Genomic DNA, 27,464 nt, shown 5'->3' with positions numbered 1-27,464 from the left:
CAGAGCTGCAGAAATGTGCACCATGATAAACAGGAGGCGAGGAAGATCATCTACTTACCAGCAGACAGCAACTTTCCCCCCAAAGTGGAGGAGCGAGCCGGACCCCAGAGCAGAGCAGGCTCCTGACAAAGCGGCTAATCCACCATCACATGGAAGCCAAAGCTGTAAGCTGGGAGCCTGAGAATCTGCATGCAGAGCACACAGCTCGTCCTTATTAGGCTGCCAGCTCCTTCTCAGGCAACAATGCCTCCTCTGTCAGAACACAGTATATTACCACAGTGACACTGCCCCTGTGTGGAGACGTTAACTCACTCACTGCCGGCCCCGCAAGGGTTAACTCCCTAACCTTGAATGCTGCAGGTTAGGCTGTATGGATATTGATCAGTCCGGGGTATGTCCTCTCCTGAGTATCACGCGGGCAGAACGCTGGCTCTGTAATAAATAGCGCTTCGCTCCTTTCACCAGACGGCCAGCTCATTAGTAGAAATAATACAAATGTCTTGTCAGGAAGAACTACAGCGTTGGATTGGTTTTTTTTTTCTTAAAAACAATTGCAATGTCATCAGTTTCCAGAACAAAAAAAACAAAAAAAAAAAGTCCCAAATTTTCAGAGCCAAAAACTCGACGTGCAGCATTTTAGGAAAGCGGTCATGTCTTTACGAAAAATGTGGCTGATCTGGAAAGTCTAAACTGAATTTCATTTCTTTTAACCGCATGGAAAGCAATTAACGTTATGTTTATCTTATGTTACACATACATATACAGTGCCTGGAAAAAAGTATTCACACCCCGTAAACTTTTGCCACATTTTTTTCACGTTACAACCACAAAGTTAAATGTATTGTATTGGGATTTCATATGACATACCAACACAAAATAGCTAGTTTTGTAATGCGTGAAGGAAATGATACATGGTTTTCTAAATATGTTAAAAATATAAATCTGAACATTGTGAAGTGCGTTTGTATTCAGTCCCCTGTAATCTGATACCCCTAAATAAAATTCTGAGTGACCAATTGCCCCCAGAAGTCACCTAATTAATAAATTGAGTCCACCTGTGTATAATTTATTCTCAGTATAACTACAGCTGTTCTCTGAAGGCCTTAGAGGTTTGTTTGAAAACAATAGTGATCAATCAGCATCACGAAAACTAAGGAGCACACCAGACAGGTCAGGGATAAAGTTGTGGAGAAGAGTAAAGCATGGTTTGGTGATAAAAAACAAAAAAAAATAGACCAAGCTCTTCACACCTCACAGAGCACTGCTCAATCCATCATCCAAAAATGGAAGGAGTATACAATTAAATACCTACTAAGACATGGCCATCAACCTAAACTGAAATCCCAAGCAAGGAGAGCACTCACTAGAGAAGCAGCCCAGAGTCCCATGGTCACCTTGGAGGAGCTGCAGAGAGCCACAGCTCAGGTGGGAGAAAGTGTCCATAGGACACTAACAGTCAGATATAGAGATGAGTGGACCCATTGACGTTCGGTTTCGGTGGGTTTAGCCGGACTTTAGATAAAGTTTGGTATCGGACCTGGACCCCAATGGAAATCACTAATTGGGCAGTTTGAGTCTTCACCCACATGCAGACAGCCATAAACAGAGCACTTCTGGCGGAGGGTGGGCAAGATTTATTTATTTTTTTTGTTTGGTGCACACTACATCGCTGCTTCCCCCCAGTGCAAGCCGATCAAACACTGCAAGCATCTTGCGTTAGGCTGAGCACCGAGCGTACCCGAGCACAGCGATGCTCTCGCAATTGGTTTGCATATGTAAAGCTCTTGAACTCTGTATTTTTTGCAAAGTCTTTGTCGAGTGTGCTTATCTCTAGTCGTACACTCCACAAATGTGGCCTTTATGGAAAAGTGGTAATTTAGAAAGCAAGCCATAAGAAGTCCCAATTGCAACAATCAATGTTGGGGACACAGTTGGCATGTGAAAACAGGTGCTCGGGACAGATGAGACAAAATAGCATTTTGCATTTAGCCCAAAAAGTTATGTGTGCGGAAAACTAACACTGCATATCACTCTGAAAACATCATTCTCCCCACAAGTAACCTGAATGCTGTACTATTAGCTACTCGCACAAATAGTGCAGCATATGGGTTACTTGTTACTTTGCGAATATTCCCCATTGACTTGCATTGCACACGCTATTCAGAACAAATCCGCGAGTAATAGGGGCACTTTGCACACTACGACATCGCAAGCCGATGCTTGCGATGCCGAGCACGGTAGTCCCCGCCCCCGTCGCAGCTGCGATATCATGGTGATAGTTGGCGTAGCGAACATTATCGCTACGACAGCTTCACATGCACTCACCTGCCCTGCGACGTCGCTCTGGCCGGCGAACCGCCTCCTTATTAAGGGGGCGTGTTGTGCAGCGTCAAAGCGACGTCACACGGAGGGTGGCCAATAAATGCAGAGGGGCGGAGATGAGCGGGACGTAAACATCCCGCCCACCTCTGTCCTTCCGCAAAGCCGGCGTGAGCCGCGGTGACGCAGGTAGGAGATGTTCCTCGCTCCTGCGACTTCACACACAGCGATGTGTGCTGCCGCAGGAACGAGGAACAACATTGGACCATCGGTCATTTCCAAATTATGGAAATGACCGACGCTACACCGATGATACGATTACGACGATTTTGCGCTCGTTAATCGTATCAAAAAGGCTTTACACACTACGATATCGCCTGCGACGCCGGAAGTGCGTCACTTTCAATTTGACCCCACCGACATCGCACCTGCGATGTCGTAGTGTGCAGCGTGCCCCTTAGACAGTACTCGTTATAAGTATAGAGAGTATGAATAGTTAGGTCCTCGCTCAACTCTAGTCCTGGGTTCAAATCCCACCAAGGACAACATCTGCAAAGAGTCTGTAGGTTTTTCCTTTGTTTTGAGGGGTCTTCCGGATTCTCCGATCTCCTCCCACACTGCAAAGACACAGTGATAAAGAATTTAGATTGTGAGCCCCAATGGAAACAGTGATGATCACGTCTGTAAAACCCTGTGGAATTAATGGCGCTGTATAAGTGAGTGTAATAAATAAATGTCCCAGATCAAATACCCTTGTAAGTTGCCTAAATACAACTAGTACTTTTTACTATAGAAGTTATGTTTCCGTCTGGTGTTCATCTTCTGCTAAGACCTCCATACACACTAGATAAGAGTCAGCTGAACCTGTCAAATCAATTTCGTATGGGCGCCTCCTAATTATTCCCCAAAAAATGATGTTCGGGGAGAGGCTTTTGTTCTCCAGGCAGACAAGCCACTGTCAGGGGTGTCTGGCAGCAGCTTAGGCTGCTTTCACACTACGTTTTTTTTAACATGCGTCATGAACGTTTTTTTGCTGTAAAAATGGATCCTGCTTTTACAGCAAAAAAAAACGCATGGAAACGCATGTGTTATTTTGCAGGATCCTGCCACTTGAAGTTTATGAACGGGCATTGAAGTCATGTGATCGGGAGTGAGAGGAACTGAACGAGACAGACTGGGAGCCGGCATCTGACAGCAGCAGACGCTGGTAACCAAGGTAAACATCAGGTAACTAAGCAAAGTGCTTTGCTTGGATACCCGATATTTACCTTGGTTACGAGCGTCCGTAGCTGTTAGGAGCCAGGCTGCCTGCTCCCTGCACACGTAACCAAGGTAAACATCGGGTAACGAAGCGAAGCGCTTTGCTTGGTTACCTGATATTTACCTTGCTTACGAGCGTCCGCCGCTCTCAGAGAGAGGAGAGAGAGGGAGGGGGGGAGAGGGGGGGGGGGAGAGACTGATCACGCCAGGCTGGTTTCTGGGCATGCTCAGTAGAGCAAGCAGGATCCTGTCTATCAGCATGCCAGCGTTCACATGCGTTTGCGTGCAGTATAGTCAGGATCCAGTGAAAAACAGTATTTGGACGCAGCTCAAAAATGCTACAAGTAGCGATTTTGAAAAAGTTAAAAAACTGCATATAGAACAAGCAATTGGAATTTATTTTTTTATATCAGTTTTGCAGCATTGTGTGTTCCTCTGTTATTCCTCCTAGAAATTCGACATCTACGCCCGACTATTTCTTTTGTCAAAGTCTGACACTATCGGCACGGATTGGTCTCAGATGTCATTTTATTCAGAAAATATATGAGGAACAGCACAAGAGAAAAATCTAAAACATTTTTTCCAGCATTATTCTTCAATAATAGAAGGATTTAAAAAAATATTCTCAAAGACGGACCAAATCACTCTCCTAAAATGTCTGAGCTAAAGCTCATTGGTGTTCCCTGAGAGGTAGGAGCGCACCTTATCCCTAGACAGGGTGACAAGCTTTAGGGAAAACTGTATTTGCTTTTCCAATGGCAAAATCCTCATCAATCTAGGTCAATTTGAAAGCACTTAAAAGGAATCTGTCACCAGGTTTTTGCCACGAGCCAATCTGTTAGTGCTCAAACCTTTCCCATAATTTTTAGAATTTGTATGCACACTCCCTATCATGAACCACACTTCCAATTCGGAGACACATTTTAATACATTGGGACATATTTTTCTGATCAATTGTATCCAGTGAGTTACATGTTTAATATCAATAGATTGCCTGGATATAATGAGCAGTTTCCTTGGTAGTAAAGTAAGAACCTAAAGAAAATTTTCGCATAGAACCCAATTAATTCTTAAAGGGAATCTGTCATTATTTTTTGCCACCTAATCTAAGAGCAGCATAATGTAGAGGCAGAGATGCGGATTCCAGTGATGTGTCACTTACTGAGCTGCTTAGTGTAGTTTTGATGAAATCTCAAGTTCATCTGCAGATGATCATCACCAGAGGACATGTAAACCTGCTGCCATGTCATCCTACATATTATAGAGCTCTGTATAACCCCGCCCCTACCACTGATTGGTAGTTTCTGCTTATGCACTATCGATAGTGGGGGTGGGGCTATACAGAGCTCAGCATTTAGACACCTGGTGGATCTGCAGCAGAGAAAACAGGGATTTTATCAAAATGACAGCAAACAGCTCAGTAAGTGACACATCGCTGGAATCAGGGTTTCTGTCTCTACATTATGCTGCTCTCAGATGAGGTAGCAAAAACCTGGTGACAGATTCCCTTTAAATTATGTATGGTAAATTATACTGTAGACCATAAAAGTCGGTACAGTTTTTTTTACATTTTAGACAGGTAGGTGCACTAAAAACAAATGTACATTCTTGTTGGGTATGACGGAAGCAAGACTTTGCTTTTATTTGGGTGAAATGACAAATTAAAATTATATATGTTGGGCTGCAGTTACCAGAAATGCATGAAAATACAATTCCCCCAACATAATATCTTGCATACGTTACTGCATGAGACGAGCATTTAGCAGCACTGATATATGGCGTGTTTAGCTGTCTGTGTATGGAGAGCTTTGGGCAGAGTCTCTGGCAGGGAAAGAGTTGATCGCTTGTGTTGTGTATTCTCTGGCATAATTGACTCATGGGAACTGATAAAGCTGGTAGTGCCGCAAACAGCAGCTCATTCACAAGCCGCTCCCGGCTGTCTGACAACTTGGGGCATCTGAAAACCAAATGGCAGCACTGAATACATCAAAAGCTTCCCCAACACAACCGCACAAAGGCCTCACCGCGCCACTGCTCCGAAAACAGCGCCAATCACACCCAACACTGATACAGCAAGTATGTGGATACAGAAGATCAGGCTCCATGTGCGGGATGTATTATCCTGAGGAATTATCGGGACACTATTGGACATAATAATAATTTTATTCATTTATATAGCGCTAACATATTCCGCAGTGCTTTACATACATCAGGAACACGGTCTCCATTGGGGCTCACAATCTAGAGTCCCTATCTGTATGTCTTTGGAGTGTGGGAGGAAACCGGAGACCCCGGAGGAAACCCACGCAAACACGGGGAGAACATAAACTCCTTGCAGATGTTGTCCTTGGTGGGATTTGACCCAGGACCCCAGCACTGCAAGGGTGCAGTGCTAACCACTGAGCCACCGTGCCGCCCAATGTGTTATTGCTCATCAATGACAGCGTTGGGTAGTAATCACACTGCACAGTCTACGGTATCGGTTACAGTAAACGCTCCAGAAGTATGGGCATCTCCAAAAATGCGTTGTGCCGTACCCCACTGTGCAGAATACAGTGTAGAATGTTACCTACAGGCTCCAATGTACCGTGAAATAGGAGTTTTACAATGTTCTACATGGGAAAGCAAACTGGACAGTAAAAAATCCCACACTTGGTATATGCTGAGTGCTGTGGACATATTGGGGTATGTAATTAAGGAACACGCCCAAAGCTGCCATTAGATATATTGAAAACTGTGACTTGTCCCTACATCTCCACCCTCCTCTCTGTGTATCACCCCATCCGTTCTCTATGCTCTGCAAATGACTCAACTAACATCCCCACTAATCCGAACCTCCCACTCCCGGATCCAAGACTTCTCCCGAGCTGCACCAATCCTCTGGAACGCTCTACCCCAAGAAGTTAGGACGAATCACAACTTACTAAGCTTCAGACGCACCCTAAAAACGCATCTTTTTAGGGCGGCCTATCACACTCCCTAATCAAATCCAATTCACACAGTCCCTCCACAACTTCTCACAACATAACCCCAAACTCCATGGCACCCAAATACATCTCAAGGTTCTGGCCAATTGGTCCAGGAAGCCATTATCTATCCCCCATTTTCTTGAGATGGCTGGACTGCCATTGTAAATAAGCACTTGTACCTTGTCCCCCCACCATCGCATTGTAGATTGTAAGCTCTCACGAGCAGGGTTGTCTTTTTTCCCTCTAAATATTGTATTTTCTATAACGGTTACTTGTTTGTATATGAACCTCCTGAATTATAAAGCGCTGCGGAATATGTTAGCGCTATAGAAATAAAGATTATTATTATTGTTTATTAAAACCTGCAGATTTTTGTAATCTGGCTAAGTACTTTGTATGGGAGGGCCTCAAATTTCCTCCAAAATCCATTGTAGAGGAAATGCACAACAGGATTATGGAATCAATTTGCAATAAGCTTTGTCTCACAGGAGCTGAGAGCGGTCACCAGAGATGTCCAGAAGACACAGAGGCTCCACAGAGCGCAGATGGGCGAGTGGGGCGGAATAACTTTTGGCTTAATAGAAGTTTGGCTAACAGCTAAAGTGTAGAGCCAGTTTTAAAGGGGTTGGTCACTACTTTAACTTTGATGTCTAAAGCCCCCGTCACATTTAGCGACTTACCAGCGATCCCGAAAACGATGCGACCTGATAAGGATCGCTGGTAAGTCGCTGGTGAGATGTCACACAGTCAGACCTTACCAACAACTCAGTAACGATACAGGTCGCAGTAGCAACCTGTATAACGATCTCTGCTGTCATTGGGACCCTGTCACACAGCGTCAAACATAGCGATGCGTCCTGCCCAGCAGGACATCGCCTTTGAAGAAAATGGTCCAGAACATTCAGCAACGACCAGCGACCTCAAAGCAGGGGCCAGGTTGTTGGTGGATGTCACACACAGCAACATCGCTAGCAAGATCGCTGTTGCGTCACCAAAACCGTGACTCAGCAGCGATGTCGCTTAGTGAGACGTGGCCTTTACTCTTAGCTTAGGATAGGTCATCAAGGTCTGTTCTGCCGGGGTCCGAGACCCCATAACTCTGCCGATCAGCTGTTTTCGGTGCAGTCAGCAGCAGCCCGAGGTCAGAAATGCTCAGTTCCGGAGCTGCGCAGTCTTCAGAGTGGCTGGGTACTGGACTTCTGCCTCCTATTTTGATTGGGAGGCGGATGTGCAGTACCCAGCCACTATCAGAAGATGGGGCAGCTCCGGAATGGACCATATCCAGCCAAAGGCTACCAACTCAGTGTACAGCTGATCGGCGGGGGTGTAGGGTGTCGGAGCCTGGCCGACCCACCATTGATGACTTATCCGACGGAAAGGCCATCAATGTAAAAGTAGTGGTCAATCGCTTTAAGGTCCCCATACACATTGTATCCTTGTTAACTCTTCCAAGCCCCCCCCCCTCACCAAGTATACACTCGACTGAGTCTTCACATGTTCCCTGTGAGAGATTCTGCCAGATTCCTGCACAGCAGCTAGTCTCCTGGAGAACAAATGGCGCTAAAATTCCTTCTCTTCCCTGAAATGATGACCAAAGGCGCAGATATCACTGGGTTCAGACATTTTTGGGCTATGTTCACATGTTTGGTAGCTATTTACATTTTGAATTTGAAGATCCATTTTTGGATGAAAAAAAAATGGAAATGAAATAATCCATTACAGTAAAAACGCATTGGGCAAAACGCGGTAAAAACGTATTGCATTTTTGGTGCGTTTTTTGGGACAAAAATGCTGCATCTTTGTGGGAAAAAAAATGCTGCGTGTGAACATACCCTTAGTTTTTTTTACCATTAATATCTCTGGGAAATAGATCTTAGCAGATAGAAAACAAAGCATAACTGAAAACTAAGTGCTGCGCCCAGAACACAAGTGATGCGCATAGACACCTCTAGTAAAAACGGATCCGTTATAAATGGAACAAAAACAAATGCAAAATGGAAACCAAAACAATGCATCCATATTTTCTCTAGTTATAACAGATACATTTTGTATTTTTTTTTTTTTTTAGATACTGAATCGCTTACTGGATTTTTGAACAGAGCCCAATATTCATGGGGGACTTTAATCAAAAGGTAGATGTTTATCTGTAGCCAAGAGATAAAATTCAAAGCCGATGAAGATACATTGCTAGCAGAAAGCAGAAGAGGTGAATGTCATATACAAAACTAATGAAATAACCCCTTCCAGATAAGATAAGGCACAAGGGCTGATTGATAGACAATGTATGTATAATAAGCAGCTATACAAGACGATAAATCCAGTGATGAACAAGATGTTTGCACCTGCTGAGGATCCCTATCGATCTGTCCATGGACGAGATAAGATATTAACATATGATAATGAGCCGGAGAAGAGTGACTGCTGCAGTATTCATCATGTAATGACAATCCATGTCTGTACAGGAGATTTATGGGGTATGGACGGGTTATCGATGCAGGGCAGGTGTGACGCCCTGGGCAAGCCAGGGGTCACAGGTCATCACACCACCACACCCTACACCTCAGTTAAGCTGGGTTTACATACTGCAACATCGCAAAGGACATCGCTGTAACGTCACAGGTTTTGTGACCTCCCCAAGTCTCTGTTGAGTCGCTGGTGAGCTGTCAAAACAGGCAGACCTGGCCAACGACGCAACAGCGATCCGGACCTGCAGAGCGACCTAGCTGGTTGTTGGGGACGTGTCAAAGCTGCTATTTGAAAGGGAAGTCGCTGTAAAGTCCCCTTTACACACAAACTTTCTAGCGATGCATGCTGCACAGCGGGAAACAAAGGACCTAGTAATGGTCCTGAACGATTTGTAGCGATCACAACTTCACAGCAGGGGCCAGGTCGCTGATAGGTTTCACACACTGCAATGTCGCTGGGGAGGTCGCTGGAACGTCACAAAACCGGTGACGTTACAGCGATGTCGTTTGCGATGTTGCAGTGTGTAAAGCCACCTTTAGGAACATCTAAGCTAACCCAAAAATCCTTGTTGCCTTCCTCCAGGAGCTGGTGTTCACACCAGGGGGTGGGCCAGGCGGTTGGCTCCGCCCACCGAGGAGTTCACAGCTCTGGAGGCGGGAAAACAGGCAGTCAGATCAGGGAAGAGCTTGAGTCAATTTAGGGAAGTGAAGGAGTAAACAGTGAAGTGAAGTGAAGTGAAGTGGTAAAGGAGTAGAGAAAGTGACAGTTTTGTGAAGCCTGAAGCTGGTCCGGGTGTGTGCCCCGGACTGAGAGACAGCAAGGTCAGCAGACGGCGGTGATTGTCCGCAGGGGTGACTGCTCGGAGGTTGCTGGAAGGACCGCGGACGGGTGGTGACCCGGCGGTCTGGAGCAGTATACAAGGAACAGTCAACACCAGGGCAGGGGCCTTTCGGATCCCGGCAAGGCTAGGAGTCGCCATAATTTGCCAAATCCGTCAGTGAAGGGGACGACTGTCTCCCAACAACCAAGTCCCGATAGAAGGCAACAGACCAACCGTAACAAAGAGACACCGCCACCGCCAGGGCACTAGTTTCTCAGGGCCAGCGCCTGCAGGCAAAGTAGGGCTCCTCCGGCCCATATCCAAGCCGGGGAGCGGGTTACCGGTGGGAACCCATCGCAACCATCATCATCTTAGGTGCAGGAAAAGGGACAGTCACCGTCAACTACTGGGAAAAAGCAAGTGCAGCCGTCCGTGGGAACCGTCTTTCCAGCCGTGTGTTTTACCGAGAACTGTGTCATCGTCTCAGGCTGAGTGAGTACCACAGTGCCGCAAGGCACAGCGCTGCCCCCGCGTCCCTGCACCCACCAAGCCCTGCATCTCCCACCTCATCACTGGGCCCCGGGATCACCAACCCATACCCACGGAGGGGCAACACAACAACTTGCTGCTCCATACCATCATTCCCGGGATCCCCATACAGAGCAGCGGTGGTGTCAACAAATCACCACAACCGTGGGTGGCGTCACGAACGATAAACTATATCCCAAAACCCAATCCCCTTTCACTCACGGGCGAGGAGCGCCGCTAGAGTCCCCGGGATCCGGCTCATCGCTCGAGCCACCGAGCAGCAGCAGGCCGCAGCAGCCGCGGCAGCCGGACCTGAGCAGTAGGGAGAGCGCGGCGTCCCCTCCTCCGCCCGTGACACAGGCATGTCGAGGGGCCGCATATTAGTGGCCTCCTGTATGTTACATAGACGGGGATGGGCTGTGACCCCAGGGGTTATACAACTCACAGAGAACAAATATGTTGGAGTAACCCAAGTAGGTTAATTTTTCACAAAATAAAGTCACTCCTAAAATACCAAATCTTTATTTATACAAAGTTAAAAATAAAAACATAAACACCTTAAGGGTATACATATAAACAATTACACACAATAAAGGACTCCTGCTGGGTATACAGTGGAAAGGCCAGTGATATGCCCTAGAAAAAGGGGTAAATATATCACTCTGCCAATCTCCAGTGAAGGAGGAGAAACGCGTCGGATGATATCAATCAGGTGTCTATATATGCCTCAATGTTTAATGTCTATGATATGAATACTATTATGACTTCAGAGGTATTTGGTTTGGATTTGAAGGTGTATATTCTATGTGCTCTCGCATTTGATATTTAGGTTGGATCATCATGACAGTATCTGATAGAGAGCTTTAAGCTGGGTTCACACACAACAACGACGTCGCTGTTACGTCACCATTTCCTGTGACGTAACAGCGACCTTACCTGATCGCTAGTTAGCTGTCAAACATGTAATTTTAAGCAGCGACGGAGGAGCGATCATAGCGACCTCGACGGTCGTTGGGACGTGTCACATGCATCGCTGTGCGACGACTCAGACCTTGTTAGAGGCGAGGTGTTTACCCCTAGACATGTTTTGCGTTGCTTCTTTTCACGCCCCTCTGTTCCGATTGGTGATCACTACAGCGGCGCCTGATTGGGTGACCGTGCCAAACAAAGGAAGACACAAAGGAAGACACACTAGCGACACCACACAGAGACTCTACTACGTGGAACAAAGAATGGAATTTAAAAGAATTAAATCATTGTAATGCCTTCGGCAAGTTACCCAATCGGAACGCTGTTGTAACCACCAATCGGAGTCGTGGGGGCGTTGTAAAATACACCGCAAAAACACGCCCTTGTCCTGCCTTCAGTCCTACGTCACTGCCTTCAGTGTCGTCGCGACCGTCGCTGCTGCGGTGTCAAACACAACGATGCATGTGGGTCGCAGCGGGATAGCAGCGATCAAAAAATTACCTGGAATATTCAAGAGCGAGCAGCGTTCTCGCAGCAGGGGTCTGATCGTTGTTATGTGTCACACACAGTGACGTCGCTGTTGAGGTCGTTGCTACGTCACAGAAAATGGCGACTTAGCAGCGATGTCGTTGTCGTCGCTGTGTGTGACACCACCTTTAGAATATAGATCCACCTAAATCTACTCCAATCACATATTTGTCTATTTGTCTATACTGAGATACAAAAAAGTTGATTGGCGGAGTGATATAGTTACCCTTTTTCTAGGGAATATCACTGGCCTTTCCACTGTATACCCAGCAGGAGTCCTTTATTGTTGTGGTTGTGTGTATTGTTTATATGTATACCTTTAAGGTGTTTATATGGTTTTATTTTTAAATTTGTATAAATAAAGATTTGGTATTTTAGGAGTGACTTTTTTTCTGTGAAAAATTGACCCCATGGGTTAGTAGGTTTACCTAGGCAGGAGAAGCGGAAAATTAATTAGTGGCCACGTCTATCGAGAGGGAAGATCTCAGCTCTAGGTGTGGAGGAGTATAATGAAATGTCTGCACATCTCTACACTGATCCCAACAAATCTTGGGGCTCTTTAGCAGTGGGGTGCAGGGTTGCCGTTACAGACTTTATGGCATGCTGCATATCTGCTAAGGCTGTCATTTTGGATTGATATACTTCTATAAGATGATTGATATTATTACTGGATTTCGGTGTACACCAAATTATGTCGGGTATATATACCAATGTACACTATACAGTCACTTGGAGAGTCTCTGTTGGCGAACAGATTCCAGAAAAGTATCATGTTACCAAATATTTGAAATGTTTCTGTATGTATTAATGACTAGATAGAGGAGTTTCATCCTAATGTAATTGGTCTAAAAATGGTGACCAATAGCAGATGGATCCAAACATATGGGTTGATTGAATACGTCTGCCCAGAGCACCCTCACCGGCCAAAACTGGACCCATCAACTATGTAAGGGCACCTCCTAAATGTCCAATGAATTAAGAATCATAAAGGCTACTTATCACTTGCAGAATACAAAAGATAGTGACACTTTATTATTATTGTTTTTTTATTTTATGCATTTATCATTTAATCAATTTCCTCAGCACCTCAGACATCATAATCACTGTCCCCATTGGGGCTCACAATTTAAATTCCCCATCAGTTTGTCTTTGGATTGTGGGACGAAACCCTTCAGAACATGGCGAGAACATACAAACTCCTTGAGATGTTGCCTTTGGAGGCATTTGCACCCAGGACGCCATGCTGGTCCTTACAAGGAGGTGCAAACTTTCCAATGCTTCTCACTACTGACAAAGGAGGCCTGGATTGGGCCCACACAAAGAAGAAGCGACAACGTGCTGACGAGACCTCTAGCACAGAGCCAATATTAATAAAAGGGCACTCTCTTATCTACTAGTCCCAATTATTACTACATATAGACATGAGATATAGGTACTGAGCTGTGACCTTATTCTAAAAAATAGAACTGGCCGTCAAATGCAAATGCCATAGATAAACATATATCCTGTGGGAGCTTAAGGGGTTTTAGCAATGACTAATATTGTATGGTGCAAGCAAATGCAACAGCAGAATAGCGTATTCTGGGGCACCCTGCCTTTGTATTAAAGAATCTTCTGTCTGCGGCTGGTCTTTTTATTTAAAGAGTAATTTTTAATTATTTTAATAATTTTGTCCAGCATGGAAAGTTATAAAACTTTGCTCATCACTATTAGGTGATTTGTCTTCACGCCTGTAAGTGGCCTCCAAACACTCCAGCTTCTCCCCAGATATTAGAAGTACAGATGATGGCAGTGAAAGGGTCGGCTCAGCCCCTGTGTCTCACTAGATTTGGGGATACACTGCTGTTGGAGATTGTTCTGATAAGGCCATGTTCACATGGTGAGTATTTGGTGAGTTTTTACCTCTGTATTTGTAACCCAAAACCAGGAGTGGAGCAGAGAAAACATTAAAACTGCTTTCACACCTCCGGTTTTAGCAGAGCCGGCCAATCCGGCTCTAAAACCTATGCAACGGATGCGGCGACAATACCGCATCCTTTACATAAGTTTTTTACATGCGGCCCGTCCGGTTTTTGCCGCATGCGGCGTCCATAGGCATGCATTGCAAATTGCGCCGCATCGGCCGGATGCGGCGCGATGCAGTTTTTTTTTGTCGGACAAAAAAACGTTCCATCCGGCTGCCGCATTGGCTAAATCTGCCACATGCGGCAAAAACCAGACGGAACGCAAGCCCATGTGGCACAATACGGCACTAATGTAAGTCTATGCAAAAAAAAACGCAACCGGCGGCAAAAAAAACCCAAACTGTTGCGTTTTTTCTGCAAAGCGCCAGATTGTGCCGCACAGGAAAAACCAGATGTGTGAAAGCAGCCTTAATGGAATCCCGGGCACCACTTCTGCAGTTTTCACTCACTATTTATTGTGGCTTACAAATACAAGAGGTAAAAAAAAAATTAAAAAAATCACCAAATACTCAATGTGTGAACATGGCCTGCGCAGAACAGACACAGATGCTGAACCATCACTGCCGTCATCTGTACACCAAATCAGTATGTCCTGATATCAATGCAGCTCAAGGCATGACAATAGACTGGGGAAAAGCAGGGGTTTACATGTATATTTTTATTTTTTAAGGAATGAATACAAATCTCTTAAAAAGGTGATTTTTGAAGGTTCATAATTTTCCATGTTGGACAAAATTATTAAAATAATAAATAAAATGAAAACAGGGGTCAGCCAAAGATTGATGGTTTTAATAAATATCTCTTATTAGCAAAAAGTGCCCAGAACATTCCCTAGTGGCAGACTAAAGCAGGGCTGTGGAGTCGGAGCTCATTTTGGTGGAGTCGGTATAAAATGCACCGACTCCGACTCCTAAAATATATAATAAATTGGGGACAGTAGTGCAATGCAGAATGTGCTGAATATTTTACTAAATAATAACATTTACTATAATGCTTATATTTAAGTGAAAAATGTATTGTAGTACAATGTGAACATCAGACATTTTTATGACACAATAATCAAGATATTTGGATAGAACATAAAATATATTTATTGGAATACAACTTTAGAACACAAAAGACTAATAAATTGTAAATATGTAATACAATATGTAATACATATACATATATATACATATACACACAAGATATATATGTAATCTACTGTATATTACATAGTGTATTACATATTTACAATTTATTACAGTTTGTGTTCTAAAGTTGTATCCAATAAATATATTTTATGTTCTATCCAAATATCTTGATTATTGTATCATAAAAATTATTAAATGTCTGATGTTCACATACACACGTTCATGTATTACAATAAATTTTTCACCTAACTATAAGCAATATATGTAGGAGTCGGAGTCGCAGTCGGTGCAAGAGAAATTGAGGAGTCGAAGTTTTGGTTTACCGACTCCACAGCCCTGGACTAAAGGACCTGACTTTCTTGGATCTTAAAGAGGTTGTCCAAACGTAAAATACAAATTATTTTTAAACAAATCTGTACAGTATTATAATATATAATACTCATATAATGATGGTTTTTGTTTATAGCTCTCGTTCCTCCTGAATTTCACTTAATTCCCTGCCGTCACCTTGTTTACCTGCGCCTCCACCAAACTTGGTTGCTTCCTAGGCTTCTTTGCCTAACCTAACCGCCAGAGCTGGCCCCGCCCAGCCTCAGTGTCCAGCCCCATCCTCTGCACACTCATTTGTTGTCACTAATCTGCACCAGCCACGCCCTCTGCACTCATTCGCTGTCCGTAATCTGCACCAGACCCGCCCTCAGCACGCTCAAAATACAGTGACTGGTGTTAAATAAGAGCCGGCCACTACAATAGCAGTAGCACTGATGATAGCTTACTGAAAAATAGTTACAAAAAAAAATGTGTGCGGTCCGCCAATTTTGATACCCAGCCATGATACAGCCTGACAGCTGTAAGCTGGTATTATCAAGCTGGGGAGACCCATGGTTATTGGGCCCCAGCCTAAAAAGATCAGCCTGTAGCTGCCCAGAATTGTTGCATCCATTAGATGTGACAATCCCAGAACTTTACCCGGCTCTTCCCAATTGCCCTGGTGCCATGGCAATCAAGACAATAAGGGGTTAATCGCAGCTCACAGCTGCCACTAAGCCCTAGATTTGTAATGGCAGGCGTATATGAGACCCCCCATTAATAATCTGTAAGTGAAAATAAACACAACACCAAAAAAATCCTTTATTTGAAATAAAAGACAGAAAAACCACCTTTTTCACCACTTTATTAACCCCCAAAACACAATCTTTTTGACCACTTGACCTCAGGTGACTTCCTTAAACATAGTGACTTCACCTAAGGTGGCGGTCACTGAGTTCATTGAGGTCCCCCGAGGTCAGGTTACCTGCGGTCAGAGGTGGAGGACCATGGGAACCTTCAAATGTGCCCGCAACTTATCTGAGTGATGTTACCGCAGATCACTGCCTGAAGTCCACAGCGGGCGGTCATGTACCATGATCATGCGCTGTGCCTTCAGTAATATAGCAGAGTTTGAATCGTCGTGGGACCTCGTGTGAATTATGTCAGACCACAAGGGGTGTTTTCATGGTTAATAAAGTGGTGAAAGGGTGCTTTTTGTCTTTTATTTCAAATAAAGGATTTTTCAGTGTTTGTGTATATTTACTTTTACTTACAGATTAGTATTGGGGGGGGGGGGTCTCAAATGCCTCCCATTACTAATCTAGGGCTTAGTGGCAGCTGTGAGCTGCGATTAACCCCTTATTACCCCAATTGAATGATGATAGATCTATAAATAGATAACTAAATAGATTGACAGTACATTATTCTCACCTATGTAGAAGTCTTTTCCGTCCAGGGGTGTCAGGAGAGCACTGGGTTTTGGCATCTTACTTTTTTCTTCCAGTCACATGAGGCTGTCATATGACCAAAAGGTCCTGACAAACTTTGCTGAATTGAATGGTGAAAAATAAAAGATTAAAGCTTCTTTCTCCATCATTCATTCTCAGGAGTCTGTCCCCCCTAACAGCTGATTCTGGTTTGGTTTGTCCAATCAGCTGAGTCCTTCCCCTGCTGCCTGCACTGTATGATGCAAGAGAGGCTGAAGCAGGAGGGGGCAGGTCTGGCAACGATTGGGTGTGGCTTCAGGGACAGTTGTGGCAGAGACTGGGCGTGGCTTCAGGGACCGTTCTGGCAGAGACGGGGCGTGGCTTCAGGGACAGTTGTGGCAGAGACTGGGCGTGGCTTCAGGGACAGTTCTGGCAGAGACTGGGCATAGCTTTAGGGGCTGGTCTGGCAGAGATTGGGCGTGGCTTCAGGGGCTGGTCTGGCAGAGATTGGGCGTGGCTTCAGGGGCTGGTCTGGCAGAGATTGGGCGTGGCTTCAGTTGTGACATTATAACAAGTCTCTACCAGACAGGAAAACACTAGTCGGGGTGTGAGATGCCCCTCTAGAATCAGGAGAGAGCTGGTCACATGACTATGTATGGTATCAAGGCAACAGTGCAGAATGCTTACAAGGAGAATATTACAAAAAGTCAGCATTCTGCAGCCTAGGTACACACACAAATTAAAGCGAAAGCCCAAACAACCCCTTTAATGTCAAGGTTGTTGAATCCCATCATAAAGAGTGAGAACCCACAAACCTCCACGACCCTCCTGGCTGTGAAAGAAAGATCTTGGGCTTTTAACTAAACTACTGCCACATCATTTAATAAGCAGCTAACGATCGCTAACTGTTCTAATGAGGTTACTGATCAGCAACGGCTTAGTAAACTATGCAGCAGTGCTGGTTTAGCGGAAAGTGTGAGGTTTCGCAATAACACACGAGAACTCGCAGGTGATAGTGCGGAGGGCCATTGAGGGTTGTGGGATTCCACCATGCATGATGGGACTCCAGTTCGGACCAGACTTTTGCTTGATTGTTGGATCCTTTAGCCTGGCATTAGGGAATGAGCTGGGCATGTTTCCTAATATTAATAAGTAAAGTGATCTTTGTGGCTACCCATTGTTTTCTTAAAAACCAGCCACGGCCCGGTGATAGGGGCTCTATAAACCCACACTTAGTGACATTCTTTAAACAAATTTGCTCTGAATTAAACTAAATTTTTAGGAAATGTCCATTTCCTAAACTTACCCCCTGCCCCGTAGGTGAAAATATAACAGATCAGCAGAAAATTACCTGTGTTCTCTGCAGAAATTCAGCAAATATAGAATTTGCTTCAGAAGCAATAAGAAAACCCTGCAGACCGACGTGGGGGGAAGAATCATCTCCAGTTTAGGTGTACCATTCTTTTTTTTTTTTTTTTTAGAATTAGTATGTCTTTAATTAACAAAGGCTTTTTTTATTATTTCTTTTTTACATCCAATAAAAAGTAAAGATTTTAAGAGAAAAAATGATCAAGTGGGAGCTTCTGGCATTAACTGAGAATGCATAATGAGGAAAATAATGATCATCAATGAATAAATCATCTGATAAATAAATGATGAGCTGGAAATGGCCAAACTGCAATTTCATACACATCTAATAAACCGCTACCAACACCATCACTTACAGCAGAGACGCACAGAAAAGAACTACAAAGCTCAGCAAGCAAATATTAGATATAACTATATTATCCATTGTGAACAGTCAGATGACAGCTCTCAGGTTAAAGGACATCAAAGCAGTGATTTTCCATAATTTCTTCGGTTTCCTATATTAATCACCAAGACATTAAATCAGAAAGAAATCAATGTAATTACTTAAGACACCTCTGAGAAGTCTTCAGGCTGCATCTGAACAGCTGCGAGGACTGAATCCAGAACAGGGTATCATCGCTGCTGGTACTGGCTATACTGGAGGCTGCAGTAAATAAACGGTGTTCTACCAAAAAAGGCCACACCGCTAGTATCGGACATGTTGCTGATCAGTGATACTCCAGACCATAAGACCCCCACCGATATTTCAAGAAAAGGAGCTGCAGCCCAACTGCCGGGTGTTTTTCCTCAATGAGCTCCACTTAAAGCCAAAAACGAGCCATATACCGTCTATGATCAGCAATCAGCCTTCCATGGAGAATGGCCCGTCAAGTCTATCAAAACTCAAGTAAATAATTTCTGCAAAGTAAACAATTCTGACAATAAAAATTGTTGGAAAAGTGAAGCTATGAGTAACATTGATGGATGACAGACTTCTGGGAACAAAAAAGAAAGTCGTAAAACTACTGATGGTACTTATACATTTCTTCAAAGTAAACGCAATCTTCTGGATCCCAGTCATGAAACAAAGGAAATTAAGGTCGTGGATGGTTACTTGGCATGGCTCGAAAATTGTCATGCCAATTACTTATCAAAATAGATCTCATAGGTTCATGGTACGACAAAACAATTTATCATCTGGGGAACAATCTTCAACCCACATAGCCATACACATTGTAGTTACAAATAGGATGTTGTAGTCGTTCACATGGACTACACTGTCCTTTGGGATGTCTTGCATTTTTACACTAAAAAGTAGTGATGAGCGGGCACTATAATGCTCGAACACTCGCTACTCGATTTGAGCAGGTCAGACGCCTGGACGAGCTTAACACGAGTAACGAGCATTATGGAAAGTCAATAATTGGCCTGTTCGGGTCTGCGTCCACATACAGCCAGCCCCAAACAGAATATTTCTGGTAAGAGGGAGGGTGAGGTTTTATTCCTCGGGACAGCCATTCAGAGACTGTGACTGGCTCTCCCTGGGGTGCCTACACACATCATGCAGTGGCGGAAACCTGGGCATTGTGGTTGTTTCATGGACAAAATATCCAAGCACATGTGATACTCGGCAAAGCTTGCTACTGCCCAATCGAGTAGCAAGCGCATTCGCCCATCACTAGTAAAGAGCAGCCCGACGCTTGGATGGTCACAAGTGGAGTACCCTAGTTTAATGGAAGTCAATGGGGATCTCAAGCATTTTTCTGGGATCTCTTCTGACTTCTGTTATACTTAATACACAAGTCAAGCCCGTCCAAGCATTTGACTACTCGTTACATGTACCGAGCATGGTGGTGCGCACTCATCCCTAGTGAACACTTAACTGACATGATAGGGTGGCCTTGATTCACCATTGCCTATACGCTTGCTATTTGCTTAGTATTGAGTGTTTTTCATGTTTTTTTGCTTGCACTTAACTCAGTATTCCATTTGTGACTTTTCTAAATTTTTGTTATATACTAGCTTGGTTTTTTTTTTTTGTTTGTTTTATACTTTGTGTGAAGAGGACAGTTATTCCAGATGTTGTCGCCTGATTCATCAATTACAACTTTTAAAAAAAAAAGTCACAAAATTTTATGCAATTTTGATCCACTTTCCAAAAACCGCCAAAGACTGAAAAGACAATATTTGTTTGTAGGAATCACGTGCAGCATTTGATTAATTTAGCGCCAAAAACGGCAACTAATTCCACAAGACAAGAAAGGAAAACCGCAAATGAAAAACTGCAGCCAGTGTGTGTCCAAAAACCTAGCTACAGACAGAAGGCCAGCTCTGGGGTACAAACTGCACACAAAATAGGGAACATTTAAGAGCACAAGTGAGATCTAAAGGGGATGAGTATTAAAACCAATGTAGCCAAGAAACAAATGAGGGAGCGACAAAACCCCCCACAAGAGAACGTGTCAATGTCTAAGTATATTAGAATTTTTTTTTTCTTTACAAATTTTAGTAAATTCTTTTTTTTAGTTCTGATCACACAAAACTTATTAAAGAACTTTATCAAAACTGAAATTTCCTGAAGGATTAAAGTGTTTTCTCCATCAATGACAATGTGAAGCGCAGCCGGTGTTATCACAACTTCATCACTACATAACTCTCACAAAAGCGTGGAAAATATAATTTAATGCAGAACGCCATCGTCTGTCATAAAATCCGGATAATGTGTGCGCTCCGGCAGCAGAACTGCATACAGATATAATGTAGTAAATCACATTTATTATCTGACAGTTCTAACACAAGGACTGGAATACATTTACATGACTTCAGAAGAAAAAATCTCAAATGTAGCCGAAATTGCAAAAAACGGGAATATTTTCATCGTAAGCTTGGAGACAACGCTACAGCAGTGTGACATGTGGGGATGAGACAAACCGCGCCCATATGCAGTGACTAATGGCAGTAAAGAAATTGTCTCCGCCTGTGGGCGTGGGTTCAGAAGGGCGCAGCAGCCGCATTGTGGAGCCCAGGATGGAAAGGGTCAAGGAAAATAGTAAAAAGCAAAGTAAGTCTTGTAGACCCCTTAAAGGGGTAATCCGCGGAGATCACAGGGATAGCTGGGACAGTAGAAGAGGTTTTTTATTTCCCCTTTTAAGAATGTTCCGTCTCCAGAATTAGGATATTGATAGCCTACATTTAAAATGTACCAATATTATATAGGCAAGGGATACTGCAGCCGATTAGCAGTTACCAAATCGCATCCCTCTGCTGTCTGTCCATATCAACGACCACACTCACACGAGAATCTGACCAAACGTGGAGCGGTCTCTGCAAGTCATAAGCTATAATGTGTCATTGCGGTATTAAAAAAGAAAAAACTGCTGTGTAAAAATTGGATGTGTGAATGAGGGCTTATCCGGTTTCTGATGCAGGTCATAAGTTATCTGCTGGATTCATACGGGAAGAAAATGCAGGTGAACAATAACAAGATACAGAGATAAAGGAGGGCCGGGTAGAAAGCTGACATCTATGGCAATGTACAACTATAAGGGCTAAAGTATATATATTATATTATATATATATATATATATATATATATATATATATACATACACACACACACACACACACATATACATACAGGCCACTCGGCTGCAGCTCTAATTTTACCAAGTAACTCTCTGTATGTATGAGTGTCCCGATCTTGAGTGAAGTTAGACATTACAATGCTGAGGCCATCTAACTGGAGGTGAATCTGGATAATGTAGAGGACGCCGCTTACTCTACTAAACACTCTGACCCAGATTCATAAATGTGTGTAAATGTGCGCCTCCAGCGAAAACAGAACTGTACGTAATATTCAGCCAACCCAACCGACTATTAACAAAGTGCTGGATTCACTTCTCACCTCAGTAGTTGGCCAATTTTAAGATCTTTACATTTTTCTGATTTATGTATTGTGTCTTGGCACATATGGGGTTCAGTACACAGTGGTTTGTATCCCTCCAATATGAGTAGTCTCCAGCTTTTCTTAATCTTTATGCCAATTAAATATGGACTATGCGTGCGCCCGAGTAGCCGTAAATTATTTTTTTATAAATTCTTTATTTGTAATTCTCTACATTTTTTTAAGATTTACATCTAGTGACAAAACTAAATTAACAGTCAACAAGTACTCGCCCTCCCTGAGTCCATCTGTCACCCTCGAACGAATGCTGCAAAAAAAATGTTTTTTCTTTAAAAGACAACTACATGGCAGCCAAATATTCACTCCAAGTCAATAAGCAAATATTAACCATTCTACAATAGGTTTTATTTGTATTATAGAATGGTAGTTTGGTTGCCAGTTTTGAGTCCTTCTAAACTACAACATGCTGTAGGTATGGATTATGGATGAAACAATTTTCCCTTAGGCCTCTGCCACACTTACGTGACAAAATGTAACGTTTTTGTCACGTACGTGTTAAAGGGGTGGTTTGTTCCCCATGTGCCGTTTTTGTGGCACGTACGTGTTCTCCATGTGTTATACGTAATAACACACGGAGAACGGAATGTCCCGCCTACCTGCATCATCCGGCACTGTCTGTGGTGCTGAATGACAGCGTCCGGCCAAAGCCACGCCCCGCTGACGCTGCGTCCGGCCCCCAGTTGTTCAAATTCACTGGGGGACGGATGCAGGGGACAGCCGCGGCAGAGACTGCAGGTATGGTGGAGGTGAGTATGTGTTTTTATTATTTTTATACTGACACGTGTTTTTCTCCAGCGCGTGTCACACGGGCCCGCATCCACACTACATCCATGTGGTACGGGTGCGGGCCGTGTGACACCCGTGCTGCCGGAGCAACACAGACATGTCAGCGGTTTTATAAAACGGACACATGTAAGTACGGAACGGACACACATTCTGTTCCTGAATACTTACGTGTGTCCAAAACAATAACAATACATAGGACCACGTGGGCCCATGTCTCCGGTACGTGAAAAAAAAGGCACACACATACCGGAGGCACGGATGTGTGTCGCATGCCTTAGGCTATGTGCGCACTAGGCGTTTTTGCCGCGTTTTTAGCGGCGTTTTTTACCGCGTTTTTGTGCTGAAAACGCAGTGACATTGCTTCCCCAGCAATGTCAATGGGTTTTCAGAAGTGCTGTCCTCACACAGCGTTTTTTTTTAGCTGCGTTTTTGTGGTGACCACAAAAATGCAGCATGTCAATTATTTCTGCGTTTTCCACTGCGTTTTTCACTCATTGAATTCAATGAGATGTTAAAAACGCAATGAATAACGCATATAGCCGCGTTTCTATGACTAAAAACGCAGCTATAAAACGCAAGGGGTGGGCACTACAGTGACGTGTACAGGAAGAGGATTCCTTCTGTTGGTAAACACAGAAGCAGGAATCCTCCCGGTACCGTCACCGCTGCTTCCACCTCCCGTCCTGTGCATGTCAGCTCCGTGCGGCGCCATGTCTGGGCGGGAGGTGGAGGCAGCGGCGAAAACCAAAGTGAACAGTAGAAAAATAAAAAAATGTCATATACTCACCTGTCCGCAGGGTCCCGGTGCCATGCCCGCTCCCATCTCCTCCCGGTCCCGCCGCTCTGGCTGTGTGCAGTCTCCCCGGCCGGCAGGACCTTGCTTGCAGGACCTGGCGCTGATCACCTGATGCAGTCACCTGACGCATCAGCTGATCGCGGTGTCGCCGGCTTTTTCGCGCCCGGCCGGCTATCAGCTGATCCTGCCGTCAGGGGACTTCATCAGCTGATTACCGGCAGCTCCGGCAGCGATCGTATAGGATCAGACTCCTGTCCAATCGATCGCTCCAGGAGCTGCCGGTAATCACCACAGCACATAAGTGAGTATTATTATTTTTTTTTTTTTCTACTGATGCATCAGCTGATTGTATAATCGGCTTTTATACAATCAGCTGATGTGTGATGGGATTCAGGCACTTGATCCTGACACATCATCTGATCGCTTTGCCTTCCAGCAAACCGATCAGATGATATTGGATCCTGATTGGACGGCGCGGGACCCTGACCCAGGATTACTGCGGCGGGGGGGGGGTTCTTTATTTCAAAAAAGATGGAGTCACTAATTGTGTTGTGTTTTATTTCTAATAAAAATATTTTTCTGTGTGTTGTGTTTTTTTTTTATCATTACTAGAAATTCATGGTGGCCATGTCTAATATTGGCGTGACACCATGAATTTCGGGCTTAGGGCTAGCTGATAATATACAGCTAGCCCTAACTCCATTATTACCTAGCTAGCCACCCGGCATCAGGGCAGCTAGAAGAGTTGGATACAGCGCCAGAAGATGGCGCTTCTATGAAAGCGCCATTTTCTGGGGTGGCTGCGGACTGCAATTCGCAGTGGGGGTGCCCAGAAAGCATGGGCACCCTGCACTGTGGATTCCAATCCCCAGCTGCCTAGTTGTACCCGGCTGGACTCAAAAATTAGGCGAAGCCCATGTCATTTTTTTTTTTTAATTATTTCATGAAATAATTAAAAAAAAAGGGCTTCTCTATATTTTTGGTTCCCAGCCGGGTACAAATAGGCAGCTGGGGGTTGGGGGCAGCCCGTACCTGCCTGCTGTACCCGGCTAGCATACAAAAATATGGCGAAGCCCACGTCATTTTTTTTTTTTAATTATTTCATGAAATAATTAAAAAAAAAGGGCTTCTCTATATTTTTGGTTCCCAGCCGGGTACAAATAGGCAGCTGGGGGTTGGGGGCAGCCCGTACCTGCCTGCTGTACCCGGCTAGCATACAAAAATATGGCGAAGCCCATGTCATTTTTTTTTCTTTTTGGGCAAAAAACTGCATACAGTCCTGGATGGAGGCTGCTGAGCCTTGTAGTTCTGCAGCTTCTGTCTGCTCTCCTGCATACACTAGTGAATGGAGGATGCTGAGACTTGTAGTTCTGCAGCTGCTGCCTGCTCTCCTGCATACACTAGTGAATGGAGGATGCTGAGACTTGTAGTTCTGCAGCTGCTGTCTGCTCTCCTGCATACACTAGTGAATGGAGGATGCTGAGACTTGTAGTTCTGCAGCTGCTGTCTGCTCTCCTGCATACACTAGTGAATGGAGGATGCTGAGACTTGTAGTTCTGCAGCTGCTGCCTGCTCTCCTGCATACACTAGTGAATGGAGGATGCTGAGACTTGTAGTTCTGCAGCTGCTGTCTGCTCTCCTGCATACACTAGTGAATGGAGGATGCTGAGACTTGTAGTTCTGCAGCTGCTGCCTGCTCTCCTGCATACACTAGTGAATGGAGGATGCTGAGACTTGTAGTTCTGCAGCTGCTGTCTGCTCTCCTGCATACACTAGTGAATGGAGGATGCTGAGACTTGTAGTTCTACAGCTGCTGTCTGCTCTCCTGCATACACTAGTGAATGGAGGATGCTGAGACTTGTAGTTCTGCAGCTGTCTGCTCTCCTGCATACAATGAACATTTTGAAGAAGGAAATGACATCAGACCTTTTTTTTTTTTTTTTTTTTCATCAACAATCTTTAATGGCATTGTGCACTGATTAAAAACGCAGTGAGCAAAAACGCAGCAAAAAACGCACCAAATCGCGGCAAAAACGCATGCGTTTTTGCCGCGTTTTTTTAGCCGCGGGTGCGTTTTTTAGACAAAAACGCACATAAAAACGCAGCGTGAAAAAAACGCCTAGTGCGCACATAGCCTTAGGCGGCTTTGCACGAATTGAAAAATTCAATAAATAAAAAAGGCATGAAAAAAATGTCAAGTGAAAAGGAAGATACCCATAAGCACACAGATGTTTTTTTCCCCCCATGCAAAAAAAAAAAAAAAAAAATTAAGTACAACAAACAAGACGACTTATGACTCATTCAGATGTCAGTAATTTTTCTAATATATATACATATATACACACACACACACACACATACACGTATATACATACAGTATATATACACAATATATACTATTGTTTTCATGGATTGTTTTTCTGATCTGCTTTAAAAAAACAACAACAAAACAATCCATAAAACGATACAATGTTAAAATTTGACAGCACATGATTGAAAATGGATGACATCCATAGGTTGTTACAAGCCTTTGAGCCGTAAAAATCACTCATGGGTAATAGGGGTAATATTGATCAGTGACTTAAACAAAAAGGTACATGACTTTTTTTTTTCTGGGGACCACTTGGGCTTCAACCTCAATCCCACAGACACAAGTACCACAACATAAACTATTATAGACAGGTGTTCGATGAAATAAAACATGGATATAACACGTACAGGAGGTCTGAATGAGGTCTTAAGGTACCGTCACACTTAGCGACGCTCCAGCGACCTGACCTGGCAGGGATCGCTGGAGCGTCGCTACATGGTCACTGGTGAGCTGTCAAACAGGCAGATCTCCACAGCGATCAGAGATCAGCCACCAGCGACCCGTGTAATGACCCTGTGCTTGGTAACCATAGTACACATCGGGTTACTAAGCAAAGCGCTTTGCTTATAGTTACCCGATGTGTACCATGGCTACGTGTGCAGGGAGCCAGCTTCTGGAAGCTGGTAACCAAGGTAAATATCGGGTAACCAAGCAAAGCTTTTGCTTGGTTACCCGATGTGTACCTTGGTTACCAGCGTCTGCAGAAGCCGGCTCCCGTTCAAATTCAAATCGTTGCTCTCTCGCTGTCAAACACAGCGATGTGTGCTTCACACCGGGAGAGCAACGACTAAAAAATGGTCCAGGACATTCAGCAATGACCAACAACTGTGACTCAGCAGCAATGTCGCTTAGTGAGACGTGGCCTTTAGAAGACATTTATTAGACTTAGGATATGTGACTACAGTGACTTTTTAAAGAAGGTCCGTTCCAAAATCCACTTAAAAATGCTAAAAAGCATGAAGATATGCACTATAATGTCAAAATGACTTGCTGTGCATACGTTCAGTCTTTTTTAGTTACTTTTAACTTTTAGGGCTTCGAAAGCCACAAAGCGGTTAAAAAAAAGGGACTAGAGCATTCAGACTGTTTCCGCTTTGGACTAGCTTACGAATGTAAAAAAGAAAAAATGCTGATGGAGAAGCCGCCTCAAGAAAAAAATAGCAAAACATGCTTCAGGAAAAACGCAGCAGGCAGTTCCCTGAAATGTCCACTACTTCAAAAACTTCATGTGCATCGGCGACACTCAGGGGGCGACACTCAGAGGGGGGGGCGACACTCAGGGGGCGACACTCAGAGGGGGGGGGCGACACTCAGGGGGCGACACTCAGGGGGCGACACTCAGAGGGGGGGGCGACACTCAGGGGGCGACACTCAGGGGGCGACACTCAGGGGGCGACACTCAGGGGGCGACACTCAGGGGGCGACACTCAGGGGGCGATTTAAATTCTGTTCACACTGGCTTCCTTTATCACAAAAAGTGCAATGAATATCATGTCTTTGGCTAA

General features: G+C 44.3%; 1 protein-coding gene across 2 annotated transcripts in view; it reads right to left on the bottom strand.

Annotated features, from left to right (window-relative positions):
• Window positions 1-27,464, bottom strand: part of PAG1 (phosphoprotein membrane anchor with glycosphingolipid microdomains 1) — a 312,413-nt gene that overhangs the window by 80,740 nt on the left and 204,209 nt on the right. Inside the window, exon 1 of one of the 2 annotated variants that reach the window (XM_075353143.1) lies at window positions 59-250. The exons of the other annotated variant lie outside the window; for it this stretch is intronic. The gene's annotated coding sequence lies outside the window, so the exon portion shown is untranslated. Of the gene's footprint in view, window positions 1-58; window positions 251-27,464 lie in introns of those variants that run through there. 2 annotated transcript variants of the gene reach the window in all.

The sequence above is a fragment of the Anomaloglossus baeobatrachus genome, chromosome 6 (assembly GCF_048569485.1).
Source record: "Anomaloglossus baeobatrachus isolate aAnoBae1 chromosome 6, aAnoBae1.hap1, whole genome shotgun sequence".
NCBI lineage: Eukaryota > Metazoa > Chordata > Amphibia > Anura > Aromobatidae > Anomaloglossus > Anomaloglossus baeobatrachus.
The sequence above is the reverse complement of the archived record's forward strand: the minus strand, read 5'-3'. Positions and strand labels throughout refer to the sequence as shown.